Genomic DNA, 12,922 nt, shown 5'->3' on the forward strand with positions numbered 1-12,922 from the left:
CTTTGAGATCCTCATATGAAAAGCATTACAGACGGACAAAGTATTATTAGAAAAGATTAGTTGTTTTTTTTAAATGACATTATGCTGAAGTTTAGAGTATAGTTTTCATAAATATCCTGGCTATTACTGCTTTTATGTAATTACTCCCCAAGAGGGTGCCTGGCATTCTACTTGTATGAAATAAGTTGGTTCTGCCCCTAACAGCTTACAGTCCAAATGAACAATACAGACACACAAATGCGTGGGAGAAATAATAAACATGAAATTAAAATAATTTAGAAGAAAGAAAAAGTGTATATATTACATCACTGCCCATTTATATCTTTGGGTCATGCTAATACAGTACATACCACATACTATATCATCATCTTGATGTATTTCAAGTGCTTTACTTGATATATATACACTCACAACAATTGATATAGAAGAATGTCTCAAATTGTCCTATTCCCCATATTATTTCTGAGGAAATACCAGAATCCTTTCTTTTTCTATCCATAACCATCAGATAAGCTGTGCTTAAAAAGCACAATCACAGTCACAGCACACACGGGAGTAAATCACTGGAAAAGCCTGTCTCACCCTTGTTGTGTTTTTTTTATTTTACTCTCAGGTCCGGCCATCTGAATGAAGCCTCCCCAACATCTGCATTGTTTCAACCAGACCCAGCTTTGGAATGCATGTGTCTTTGCCATTTAATACAGCGGTTATGTCAAACTTATTTATTTTTAAATGCTTTACTGAAGTCCCTTATGAGGAAACATGAAGTTTGCTGAACAACCGTTAAGAATTAACAATGGCACAGCTAGAGGACTGCACCAAACTCCAGTCTAATTTATATGCCCGTACTTGGTAATGTTACAGGTGAAAACTATAAATGATCATTATTCCATCTAAGTTAAGTGAGGGAAAGGGCTTATCAAAATGTGGCTTCTCATTTTGCCCGTGTTAACTGGGTAGCTAGCTGCCCACAACTGTTCCCATTTAGCTAAACAAATGTGTAATTACACTATAATATTTGTACACCTACACAAATTTGAAACTGGACTGAAGCCAAGCTGAGTTTCAAGTCTTCACTGCTGCATATTTTTTTAGGGGGCTTTTGTCTCCTGGCAAGAGACGAGAAAAGTAGCTGCAGCATGCCTTAAGACAGCATCTGACTGGTTTTTACAGCTTTTACTCTGGGCATTCTCTCCGCTGTGCTGATTGTTCCAACTCCCTCCCACCCCTTTCCTCACAGTCATTTCACTTCAACCTCACTCCATCTGTTCTCCACGCTTCCTTTCTTCCCCCACTTTTCCCTTACCTCCCCCACAGGGTCCTCTCTGCCTTCCTTTGTCTCTCTGTTTAGGTAATCTCCACTCTAAATATATAAAAAAAATTGTGGCACTAAGTCGACATTTGCAAACCATCCCATTTTTCAGTCTGCTCACATGTTATATACTTTCCCCCAAACAGTTTATCTGTCTTGTCTATTTAGACTGTAAGCACATCAGGGCAGGAACTGTCTCTTATTCTATGTTGTACAATGTGGTCCCAATCTTGGTCTGCCTCTGTAGATGCTACTATAATACACATAAATAATAATACCAGCAAGACCAGTGCGATGCAGTCCAATCCAAATACAAGAAAAGGAAAGTAAATGTTTTCAGACTCTTCAACAATGCTGCAATAAAGAGGTCATTTTCAGTTCTAAAAAAATAAAAGTCCAGAGGAAAAATGTGCCTAATACTCAAAACTGGGCCAAATTCTGCCCTCAGATACAATTCCCACTAAGATCAGTGGAGTCCTAACATATGCATGAGGGCATAATTTGGCTCAAATTTTAACACTACATAATACTCTACAAGGGAAAATCTAATGATGACTAATTAGCATACTTTGCCTGATGTGCTCCTCCCAAAGGAAAACCCACAGCGGGTGGGGGAAATAACTACTGAAAATGCCACAAGATTATTTGTTCTACATCCTCTCCATGGAGTGACACTAGGGGCTTTCACAGGGGGCTACCTGAAGACCTCACTGATCTAGAGGCTCTACAATATAAACAGATTAAAAAAAAAGATACAAAAGAACCTCAGAGTTATGAACATCTCAGGAATGGAGGTTGTTCATAACTCTGAAATGTTCGTATCTCTGAACAAACCATTATGGTTGTTCTTTCAAAAGTTTACAACTGAACATTGACTTAATACTGCTTTGAAACTTTACTATGCAGAAGAAAAATGCTGCTTTTAGCCATCTTACTTTAAATGAAACAAGCACAGAAACAGTTTCCTTACCTTGTCAAATCTTTTTCTTTAAAACTGTCCCTTTTTTTTAGTAGTTTACATTTAACATAATACTGTGCTATATTTGCTCTCTCTCTTTTTTTTTCTCTCTGCTGCTGCCTGATTGCGTACTTTTGGTTGGGTTGAGGTGTGTGGTTGACCGGTCAGTTTGTAACTCTGAGATTTTATTGTGACACCTGGGGTAGGGCTGCCCCTGTACACTGACTTCATGTATTCTCTAACTCATAGTAGCAAGGATCCAGGAGCTATGTTATTGGTGAATTTACTGGTTTATTCTTGTATGTTTTTGGAGCAGTTCCTTAGCCACTGGGCATGGCTACTGCATACTCTATTACACATTTCCTTTACTTTTTCCTAGAAAATGTATTTATCATTACCCACAGAAGGGAAATCTTGACTCAAGGCTCCTGCTTGGTTCTTTCAGAAAACCACTGTAAGAGGTTACAAGAACAACATGCCTTTCTGAAACATCCCTGAGGAGTCTCCTCCATTACAGTTTTAATTCTCTTACATCCTGGTCATAGCATCCCAAAGTACTGATAAATTATTGAACTTTGTTCCAAACCTGTGATTCCTCCCTCCCTCAGCCCCACCCCCAATTCTCTTATGCTACAGAAAACAATATTTTCATAAAACATTTCCCCTTTGGACTGAAGTCTGGCCTCTTCTTTTTGGCATATGAAAATAGAGAAGTTGCCCTTTGAGCCACTGCTAGACTATGTGCCAGAACGCTAACAGCAGAGGGTGTTGAGGTAGCAGCTTTTCAAACAATGTAAGTTACATTAGCAGGAACAGACCATTGAGGTAATTCTTAGAGTGATGTTATGAAGTCAAAGTGTTCTCAGCTCTTATGTACTGTTTGGAGATTTATTTATTGTTTTTATTTATTTTTTTTGGTTAATGAATTTTACACTGTCCATACTAGGCTCTGCAGGATTACAAACAGCAGATACGGAGAAACTTCTGTTTTCATTCAACATGAAAATGTAGGGTCCCTTAACATAAATGATTACACCCCCGCTTTTATAAATCTTGTTAACCTCAGTGGGAATGGCTATCTGTTTAATGTTTCCCTAGACCCAAGTTTCAAGCTACATGTCTGGCCAAGTCTCTCCATACTATTAGGACACACCAAAGTATTTTTGGATTTCTTTAGGATTAGAAAGATGCATGTTACCCACCCACAAAGAAGCCCTCTCTTCTGAGGTTCTTCCCTCCCCCATTTCCCCTCCTCCCCCGCAATTTCTTTACCTATGGAGTCCGTATATTTTACGGTCTTTGCAGAACAATGTTACAAGCACCTAGGCTATTATACAAAGGACTTTTCATGTTTTCTAAAATAGTCTCGTCACCACACAATATGGTTTAACAATGAGTCACCATTGAATTTCCAAAGCAAGCAAGTCTCCAGCAGTATGAAGCTTGGCTTGGTGTCTTAGAGGCTCAACCTTTGTAATCCTCTGCTCTCTCTCTTAAACTGGAATAATGTTATATGTCATTCTAGCTCATTAATGTATTTTGCCTATCATAATGCAGACCTTTTAAACACTTTTTAGAACATTTTCATATTGATTTTCATATTGATTTTTTTATTACACTGATCCACATTCACAATGCCTTATTGCCAGGGGCGGCTCCAGGCCCCAGCACACCAAGCACGTGCTTGGGGCGGCACGCCACGGTGGGCGCTCTGCCGGTCGCCGGGAGGGCGGCAGGCGACTCCAGTGGACCTCCCGCAGGCATGCCTGCGGAGGGTCCGCTGGTCCCGCAGCTCCGGTGGAGCATCCGCAGGCACGCCTGCGGGAGGTCCACCGGAGACGCGGGACCAGCGGACCCTCCGCAAGCATGTCTGCGGGAGGTCCACCGGAGACGCGGGACCAGCAACCGGCAGAGCGCCCCCCGCGGCGTGCCGCCGTGCTTGGGGCGGCAAAATGGCTAGAGCCGCCCCTGCTTATTGCCCCAGATTTTGTAAGGGCGGATCTTACTCTGAAACCTGGCTCACTTTGCAAAACTGATTGAAAAAAGATGAGATGAGTTTGGGGAGGAATTTCAATGAGACTCATAAGTACCGTTACATGCGGCACTAGTTTAAAAGAAAATGGTGCCTGGATCCAAACCAGCCAATGGGCACCCAAACAAAAGAAAGCTCCCCTTGTCCAACCCAAAGAGTGCTCATTGCACTCCTGTCTCCATGCTGTGCCAGTGATATTCCGGATCCCTAGTTCTAAAGACTCCAGTGTCCTCTTTTGATGCCCTCCCACACTCCTCTTGAACCCAGGCTTTCTGGTTCCTGGGGGCCCCCAGGAGCCGGACCCTGCTTTAATCCACCTGTGCTCACTCTCTTAGAACAATCTAGGGTGATCAGATGTCCTGATTTTATAGGGACAGTCCCGATATTTGGGGCTTTGTCTTACATAGGTGCCTATTACCCCCGGCCCCAATTTTTCACCCTTGCTATCTGGTCACCCTAGAAGTATCATCAGTGTTAAAACAGCAACTGAAATATGAGGAAGATCCATCTACCTTCAGAAATGGCAAGCAAAATGATAGAGACTTAGTATTATACAAAGCTGAGTATGAGACCTGGATCAATTTTCTTGTAATAAAATAATTGGTATTCAGGAAAAAATTTCTGGGCAACAAAAGAGTGAGCCAAAAACCTAGCGTAAATTGAATGTACACAATCATTGGAACCATTTTATGTTAGTGTCCACAATACTATAAATAATGTATTTAGCTGTATGTGTATTTTCTTTACTAGTCACACCACTGGAAAAATAATATAACGCTCTGGAATAAAATAAAAGCACTTTTTCTGCAGCTTGCCAAACAGCTACGAGCCTTTCAAGCAGCAGAGACAACATACAGTAGGGTTGCTATACAACCTAATCAGTGGACTCTGAGAATTGCTTTGTCATTTCCAAATATACAACGATTATTCTGAATTGATTGTGTTTTGCATGAGGATGCTTTGACGGGAAGCAGGTGGCCAATGATGACAGCAAACACAGGGTCACCATTAGAAGGAGGTCAATACAAGGGCAGGCTGCTGATCACAGAGCATTTCATTTCCTCATGACCATTTTAGAAAAAAGACTTTTAACACGGAGAGACAGGAAAGACAGAATAATGTTGTGGTCACAACAGAGCTACTGAAATTTTATGTTCCAAAAATGTTTGCCTCTTAGTAACACAGTACTAGCTACCTAGCCAGGATAGATTTCTTTGTTTCCCTGATGATTTCATTGTAATGAAGTTTCAGATAGAGCGGTGGTATGCTAGAAAGGTCACTCAGAGCTTGATGATTTGGGGAATCTGCATGTACAACTTGGAAATGCTGGATGATGCTATGAAGTTGTTCTAATGGTATTGCTATATTTTTAATACCTCTATGTCTATGTGGATTCCACCCTTGCTATCAAACACCAGACCACGTACAGTGGTGGGTCCTCAGAATTCAACAAATGTCCATTTTTATCCTACCAAATCCCCAAATGCAGAACAAAGCCAAGATGATGTTGATGATGCTAGCCTTTAAAAACCACAGAGACTGTCTGTGTCAGAGAGAAGACTCACAGACCCAGTCAAGAAATTTTCGGCAGGAGAGGAGAAGAGATGGTAATGCTTTTGTAGCAGGGTGAGCAGATTAGCAGCAGAACCAACCAAGATCAGTAGAAGCAAGCAGACCTGGGGAGAGATGGAGGGTGCTCCAAGGCTGAGAAAATAAGCTATGTCCTGTATCAGAAGGATCAAGGACATCCCCAGCGGACTCTGATCCCTGCCCAAAGAGTGTGCCACAGTGGTAAGGAAACTGAGGCAGGGAAATGCACATAAGGCTTATTATATTTGTATAGATCTGTGTATTTTTGTGCTATTAGTAAAGAGCAATGGTGATTTAGAATCCTGTGCAAAGTCTGACTGTGTGATATGTTACACCTATCTCTTGCCCTCAAAGAGTTAACCTGAGGATCCCAAACATTACACAGCTGGAGTTCTGGGTGAGGGTGTGCTCAAGCTATGGAGGAACCTGAAGAATCCCAGGGGCTGGGCAGTTGGACGCGGAGGTCTCAACTTTCAGGAGGAGTGCTAGGCAGAAAATCTGCATCTCAAAAGTGTGCCTAGAGATCGCAAGCCAGGTGCAGCGCCTGGACTCTGTTTAGACACCCAAGATTTAAAGCACATGAGGGATTCGGCATTTAGATCTCTACAGAGTAGTCTAGTGATGTCAGAGAGAGGGCATTTGACTAGATCTGTGACAGGGACATTGCAGGAAATTCAGGGGGAACAGTAAAGAGTGGGTTGAGGAGATTTCCCTGTCACTGATGGACTCTGATAACTTTCAGGATGCTATTAAAAACTACACCTACCGGAGATGGCTCACCCTTAAGGCTCATCACAATATTTGGAAGAGCAATTTCTTCATGTGTGCAATGGACCAGATTCCAACCAATGTCACATGGTTTCCCAAAAGATGATGCCCCCAGGCTTCACAAAAATGCCTTTGCCTCCTTCATTCCTATTTCAAACTATCCAGCTTGAACATTATTGACATACTCAGAATATTTTTTTTCAGGAAGAATGTATTGCAACAGATTGCCAGTGCTGGCTCAGCGAGTGAGCAAGCGTATCAGGGCACAAACCCTAACAGCTCCCAAGCAGCATGGCTCCTCCCATATGGGAAGGTCCCCAGGCTCAGGAAGTAATGCAGAAAGGAAGTTGGGGTGTCAGCCACACCAGTGGCAGGAGATGAGCTCTTCCAGCAATAGGTTGTTCTTTTGTTTAATTAACTAGTGACTGCTGTAATTTTTCTGGAGAATGTGCCCATTTGTGCTAACCACCAATAAAAAGACAGCAAGGTCACAGAACATTATAAACATTTCCAGTGAAGTGCATTTAACAGACGTTTGTTTGCCAAGTAGAACTACCTTTGTTCTTATGATCCAGAGAAAATCCCTTTTATTTAAATTTGAAAATATATTGATAGTTTCCCCATTCCCTCCCTTCTGTAAGCTAATGCACCCCAGGCACACAAGGGTTTTTTAGAGACTAAGAAAGTTCTGGGGAGAGCACCTTGTTAAACGATTGGCTGTACATCAATGACATGGATACTAAGGTCCTGGAGATACATTTTATCAAAAGCAATGTGGGGAAGTTCACATTTCCAAAAACATTTTGTCAGGCAGCTCTTACAAACAGAATATTTTCTTTTGGGCAGAAGATCATCACAAACCTAATAATTTAAGAACTCTATGAGGCAGTACTACAGTTACTTCCGTTTCATTAGAGTGAGAAGCAAAAAATAAGATGTACCAAAACTCTAGCTCAGAGCATCGAACTTGAGAAGGGCTCAGTTCCTGAAAGGTGCCGAGTGCCCTCAACTTCCACTGATTTTAATGGGAGTTGAGGGGTTTTTTGCCTTTGTAGGATCATGCTCTAAAAAGGAGTTCCTTTGAGGAGCATGAAGCAGTCCATTGGAACCTACTGTAAGGATCTTACAGAACCATGCAGGATTGTGCCCTAAGGGAAAAAAGAAAAAAAATCATACTTCAGAGAATACTTTATAATAATACTAAATTTACAAATAATAATTGTAATCATCATTATCAGTACAATTATCCCCATTTTACAGATATGGAAACTGGGACACACACAGACATAGACATGTGACTTGTAGAAAGGCACTAGGTGACTCAGTAGCAGAGTAAGGAAGAGAACCCAGAACTTCTGATTTCTGTGTTCTAGTCACTAGACTATGCTCCCTCCAGCTTAAAAACAACAGAGTAATTCTTTTGGAGAGTTCACTCATGGTTATCCCTTATGTTGATAATCATATCACAATACATAGGAAAGGAAGAGATAAAAAATAATTGAGTATAGAATCATCCCACATGAAAAAGCTGGCCTGTCAGATCAAAGTTGATGTACAGGAATTTCACTTTCCTGTATTTTAAGGATCATAACATTGTATTATATAGTAAGTTTTAGCAAGCATATGGCAATAACTGTAATAAGTATGGTATGTAGAACTGATAAATGAAATTGTTTTTAATTGTTCACTTTATTAATGTAACTTCTGTTCACTGTTTGCCATATTGTAATTCAAACCCCATTTTAAAACGCTCACTCCATTTTGTAAAAGCTTCCTCCAACCTTCATTTTTGCAAACCCTGCTGTAATCTTATTAGTTAGTTTAGATGTGTGAATGAGGTATGTATGGATGATGGAATCAACCTCCAGCCCCAGCCTGTCCTGATGAAATAAAGTTCAAACCCCACCGGCTGAAGATGCAGACAAGAGCCCCAACAAAGTAAGAAGAGTCCACCCTAAAAAGAAAACGTACAATAGAAGGAAAATCAAAGACAGATCCGAGGCTGAAAGTCACGCCTGCAATTGACGGGTGATCAATCACCAAACCCAGAGGCAGCGTGACACAGCAAGACCTATAGACTCTGGATTCAAACTAAAGCCTACAAAAAAGATGGGTGGAATGGAAGACTTTGAAGGGTAACATTCTGCTGCCAACATGGAAGGACATCGGTACATGTCCAACAGAGACCCAGCTCGTCGTTGTGCCCGGCTTTCCTGGCCAGTTAGCCGCCACAAGCTACGAACCCAAGCTGCAAAATCAAGCCATGAACTTAAGCTATCTTCAGGACTGGTAACTATGCAGCAGCTGCAGAACATCTGATGGATGTGTGGGAATGTGTGTGTGTATAGGTATTAGGTTTAATGTATGTGTATAAGGATTAAGATATTAGTTATTGGTCATAAATCAAGTTGTTATCATAATAAATGTGGCATCTTTGTCTTGCCCCCTGAAAAGATACTGTGTAGTTTTATCTGTACAACAAGTATGTTGACCAGTAATGGTATAAGTGTTCCTAATTATTAGATCTTAGACACAAATATTCTAATACTGTTAATTTTTGTTTTGTTTACTTTCCATTTTTCAAACTGATTGCTGTTATTTGTTTTGTTTTTTGAGCTGCATACTCCTGTCCTGCAAACCATGTATGCACCAAGGGGGAAAAGACCGATGAATCTCAAAATAAGTCATTAAAATGGAAAATACAAGTTCTGCATACTTCGTGTTCAACAGAGAGAAATTGTTGTTGTCTGATGCAAAATAAAACAGGCCCTTGAACTTTAAAGTCAGTGACAAAAGAATTTAAGAAATGACTTGAATACTAAAAAGTTATTGTTGAGTTAGTCCTTTTTCAGATGGATTAAGAGAGAATATGCAATATTACCCTAATTAGTTAGGAAAAGTATGAAAAGAAGAATTATTTGCATGCTATTTAGATTCAACAGATGGTTGGCTACACTGTTGATATCTAATGTGTCACACTCATGACAGTGAAAGGAGAGGACCTGTACACCCTTTGAAAATTAATACAGTTAAAAAAAGAAAAAGTAAACGCTACAGTCCTTTATCTAGTCAGTGATGTCTAACCTATACTAGATGGCCCCTTGGATGCCTAATTTTCCTTTTTATCGCCAGGTTATAGAAGCTCTGCTGGAAAAGGCATCAAGTTAACTTTTTTGAGTCTAGACCTATCTACTCAATTGATTCAGCCAAGGATTTAATGCCAAAAAGGAAATAGTAGGTAAGCATGAAAGCCAAAGTAATATATCACTGCTATCTTTTCAACAGATAAGCATTTCCTTGTTTGAACAAATACACATTATAGTACATGAAGCCAAAAATGTTTTGTTTTTGTTCTTTTAACAGCACATCTTCTGTGGGACTTCCATGTAACCAGACTTCAGAAAACACTCAGTTATAAAGGTTTAGGTGCACATAGTGTAGTATTAGCTTATTGGATCAAAATCAGCCAATATTCAAGTTTCACTGTTAGATACTAACCCAGGGGCTAGGGACTGTCATTTGCTTGTTGTCTGGTGTGGCTCATGACTATGGGTGTCAACCTCAGGAGCAGGGGTGCTGGAACAATTTGTATAGTGAGGGTGCTGGGAGCCATTGAACCAAATTGTAAACCCTGTATATAATGGAAACCACTTCAAGCCAGGGGTGCAGCAGCACCCTTAGCACCCCTAGTTCCAGCACCTTTGCTCAGGGGAGACTGTCATGTAGCAGGGCAGAGACCCCAAACTGGTTGTCTGTTCTATCACTAGATTTTACCAACCCAGTAACAAACAAGAACTCCTGAAGCACTATAATAGTCGTACTGAGGATTCACAGACAGTCCCCTTGGGCACTCCAGTATGTCTTGCCACCCAGGCAAGCTGGACTTAGTGCTAGCTGGTTGCTATACACCAGGGGTCAGCAACCTCTGGCACGTGGCTCGCCAGGGTAAGCACCCTGACGGGACGGTCCAGTTTGTTTACCTGTCACATCGGCAGGTTCTGCCAATCGCGGCTCCCACTGGCCGCAATTCGCTGTTCCAGGCCAATCAGGAAGCCGCAGCCAGCACATCCCTCGGCCCCCACTGCTTCCCGCAGCTCACATTGGCCTGGGACGGCGAACTGCGGCCAGTGGGAGCCACGATCGGCCGAATTTGCCGACGCGGCAGGTAAACAAACTGGCCCGCTTACCCTGGCGAGCCACGTGCCAGAGGTTGCCGACCCCTGCTATACACCAAAAATCACAAAATATTCAGGTTGCTCTCAGTCCCAAGAGACCAGTCATTTACCCCAGGTCAATCTGTACCTTAGATCTCTCACCAAAAACAATACTTGTAACCAGTTCTGTAATAAACTAACTAAAGATTTATTAACTAGGAAAAAGAAATGAGAAAGTTATTACAAGGTTAAAGCAAGCAAGCATAGATAAACAAATGAGTTACAGTCTATGATTTTAAAAGGTGACAGAGTTGTAGCAATATGTCAGCTCTGAATGTCCTTAGGGCTAACCTAGGTTGACCGAGGGGGATCTCTGCTTCTGTTCTGTAGCTCCAGCCCCATGAGAGTCCAAACAGCAGAAGAGAGATGAAAAATTTTCTTGACAGTTATCTTTGTTTCCTTCTTCCAGAATTCAAGTTGAGGGGACGAGCCCTTTCGCATGTAGCCTCTTCATGGGCATGACAGGGAAATCAAAGTCTTTGTATTGAGATGTCCCACAATGGCCCATTTAGTTTTGATGGGCCTTTTTTGATGGTTAGGAGACAATCCCTTCTGACTGGGTTCTCAGTTTCAGAGCGAATACTTTTTACTGTCATAAAGCAAAAACTTAAATATTATCTTATAGCATTTGATAAAGAAATTATAATTGAGAGCAATTTACAAGCACTTCATGAAATCTAAACACATTGTTGTAAGTCCAATACCCATTTTAACCATACTAACACAGGTGAGGTGGCAAAATTTGCAGATGATACAAAACTACTTGAGATAATTAAGTCCAAGGCAGACTGCAAAGAGCTACAAAAGGATCTCACAAAACTGCGTGACTGGGCAACAAAATGGCAGATTAAATTCAATGTTGATTAATTGCAAAGTAATGCACAATGGAAAACATAATCTCATGATTAATTAACTTAATTAACATATAAAATAATGGGGTCTAAATTAGTTGTTACTATTCAAAAAAGAGATCTTGGAGTCACTGTGGATAGTTTTCTGAAAACATCCACTCAATGTGCAGCGGCAGTCAAAAAAGGGAACAGAATGTTATGAGTCATTAAGAATGGGACAGATAAGAAGACAGAAAATATCATATTGCCTCTTTATAAATCCATGGTACGCCCACATCTTGAATACTGTGTGCAGATGTGGTCACCCCATATCGAAAAAGATATATTGGAAATGGAAAAGCTTCAGAAAAGGGCAACAAAGATGATGAGGGGTATGAAACGGCTTCCGTATGAGGAGAGATTAATAAGATTGGGACTTTTCATCTTGGAAAAGAGACAACTAATGGGGGATATGATAGAGGTCTATCCACCATGACTGGTGTGGAGAAAGTAAATAAGGAAGTGATATTTACTCCTTCTTATAACATAAGAACTAGGGGTCACAAATGAAATTAATAGGCAGCAGGTTTAAAACAAACAAAAGGAAGTATTTCTTCACACAACACACAGTCAACCTGTGAAACTCTTTGCCAGAGGATGTTGTTAAGGCCAAGACTATAACAGGGTTCAAAAAAGAACTAGATAAATTCATGGAGGATAGGTCCATCAATGGCTATTAGCCTGGATGGGCATGGATGGTATCCCTAGCCTCCGTTTGCAGAAGCTGGGAATGAGCGATGGAGAATGGATCACTTGATGATTACCTGTTCATTCCCTCTGGGGCACCTGGCATTGGCCACTGTTGGAAGACAGGATACTGGGCTAAATAGACCTTTGGTCTGACCAGGATGGCCATTCTTACATACTTATGCGAAACAGACTGGTTTCTAACAATGAATCTGTCAGTGCTCGGCTAAGGCCTAAAACCTTGGCAAGAGCTGGCACCTGGTCAGCCAGTGTCACAGGGTGATTCACTGGCTACAGGTCTGACAAAGTATCTCTGGCTTGATAATCCGTGCTGCACCTTGGTAAAGTCAATGGGGAGATTGGTTTGGCTAAAAGAGTCACAGCCCTGCAAACCTGAACAGAAGCGGGCTAAGAATGACAGATGGTAGGTACACGCCGGGGCAACATCCACTAATAAAAGGAAGATGCTCT

General features: G+C 41.3%; 1 protein-coding gene across 4 annotated transcripts in view; it reads right to left on the minus strand.

Annotated features, from left to right (window-relative positions):
• ENOX1 (ecto-NOX disulfide-thiol exchanger 1) overlaps nucleotides 1-12,922 on the minus strand; it is a 495,678-nt gene that overhangs the window by 372,803 nt on the left and 109,953 nt on the right. Inside the window, exon 2 of one of the 4 annotated variants that reach the window (XM_045012827.1) lies at nucleotides 1,307-1,363. The exons of the other annotated variants lie outside the window; for them this stretch is intronic. The gene's annotated coding sequence lies outside the window, so the exon portion shown is untranslated. The remainder of the gene's footprint in view (nucleotides 1-1,306; nucleotides 1,364-12,922) is intronic. 4 annotated transcript variants of the gene reach the window in all.

Source organism: Mauremys mutica, chromosome 1 (genome assembly GCF_020497125.1).
Source record: "Mauremys mutica isolate MM-2020 ecotype Southern chromosome 1, ASM2049712v1, whole genome shotgun sequence".
Taxonomy (NCBI): Eukaryota; Metazoa; Chordata; order Testudines; family Geoemydidae; genus Mauremys; species Mauremys mutica.